We start from the raw sequence: 2093 nt of genomic DNA, 5'->3' as shown, positions 1-2093 counted from the left end.
TTCGGGCTCATCGGTAGTGTACTGGGAGTGCCGGGAGGGGTGCCGGGGACCATCAGGAGGGGTGTCACGCCCCAAGGGGTCTCATGGGCTATGCGAAGAGATAAACCAGCCCCTAGTGGGCTGGAATAAGTTCCCACTAAGGCCCATAAGGTTTGAGAAGGAAAAAACACAAGGTGGAAAGAGTTTCCAAGTGGGAAGGTGGAATCCTACTCCAAGTAGGATTGGAGTAGGACTCCTCCACCTCCAATTTCGGCCAAACCTTTAGGTTTTGAAGCTGCCTCCTCCCCTCCCTTCCTCCTATATATAGTGGGGTTTTAGGTATGATTTGAGACAACTTTTGCCACAGCAGCTCGACCACATACCTCCACGGTTTTTCCTCTAGATCGCGTTTCTGCGGAGGTCGGGCGGAGCCCTGCTGAGATTAGATCACCATCAACCTCCGGAGCGCCGTCACGCTGCCGGAGAACTCATCTACATCTCCGTCTCTCTTGCTGGATCAAGAAGGCCGAGATCATCGTCGAGCTGTACGTGTGCTGAACGCGGAGGTGCCGTCCGTTCGGCACTAGATCGGAGCGGATCGTGGGACGGTTCGCGGGGCGGATCGAGGGACGTGAGGATGTTCCACTACATCAACCGTGTTTCTTAACGCTTCTGCTGTGCGATCTACAAGGGTACGTAGATCGGAAATCCCCTCTCGTATATGGACATCACCATGATAGGTCTTCGTGCACGTAGGAAAGTTTTTGTTTCCCATGCGACGTTCCCCAACAGTGGCATCATGAGCTAGGTTCATGCGTAGATGTAATCTCGAATAGAACTCAAAAGTTTTTGTGGGCAGTGATGTGCGTTTTGCTGCCCTCCTTAGTCTTTTCTTGATTCCGCGGTATTGTTGGATCGAAGCGGCTCGGACCGACATTACTCGTACGCTTACGAGAGACTGGTTTCATCGCTACGAGTAACTCCGTTGCTCAAAGATGACCGGCGAGTGTCAGTTTCTCCAACTTTAGTTGAATCGGATTTGACCGAGGAGGTCCTTGGATGAGGTTAAATAGCAATTCATATATCTCCGTTCTGGTGTTTGCGTAAGTAAGATGCGATCCTACTAGATACCCATGGTCACCACGTAAAACATGCAACAACAATTAGAGGACGTCTAACTTGTTTTTGCAGGGTATGCTTGTGATGTGATATGGCCAACGATGTGATGTGATATATTGGATGTATGAGATGATCATGTTGTAATAGTTAATATCGACTTGCACGTCGATGGTACGGCAACCGGCAGGAGCCATAGGGTTGTCTTTAAACTAACGTTTGTGCTTGCAGATGCGTTTACTATATTGCTAGGACGTAGCTTTAGTAGTAATAGCATGAGTAGCACGACAACCCCGATGGCGACACGTTGATGGAGATCATGATGATGGAGATCATGGTGTGACGCTGGTGACAAGAAGATCGTGTCGGTGCTTTGGTGATGGAGATCAAGAAGCACATGATGATGGCCATATCATGTCACTTATGAATTGCATGTGATCTTAATCCTTTATGCACCTTATCTTGCTTAGAACGACGGTAGCATTATGAGGTTATCTCTCACTAAAATTTCAAGAAGAAATTGTGTTCTCCCCGACTGTGCACCGTTGCGACAGTTCTTCGTTTCGAGACACCACGTGATGATCGGGTGTGATAGACTCAACGTTCACATACAACGGGTGCAAAACTGTTGCACACGCGGAACACTCGGGTTAAGCTTGATGAGCCTAGCATGTGCAGACATGGCCTCGGAACACATGAGACCGAAAGGTCGAGAATGAATCGTATAGTTGATATGATTAGCATAGAGATGCTTACCACTGAAACTATTCTCGACTCACGTGATGATCGGACTTGAGATAGTGGATTTGGATCATGTACCACTCAAATGACTAGAGAGATGTACTTTTTGAGTGGGAGTTCTTAAGTAATATGATTAATTGAACTAATTCTCATGAACATAGTCTAATGGTCTTTGCGAATTACGATGTAGCTTGCTCTATAGCTCTACTGTTTTTTATATGTTCCTAGAGAAAATTTAGTTGAAATTTGATAGTAGC

The sequence above is a fragment of the Hordeum vulgare genome, chromosome 2H (genome assembly GCF_904849725.1).
Source record: "Hordeum vulgare subsp. vulgare chromosome 2H, MorexV3_pseudomolecules_assembly, whole genome shotgun sequence".
Classification (NCBI taxonomy): domain Eukaryota; kingdom Viridiplantae; phylum Streptophyta; class Magnoliopsida; order Poales; family Poaceae; genus Hordeum; species Hordeum vulgare.
This window is presented reverse-complemented; position numbering follows the sequence as displayed.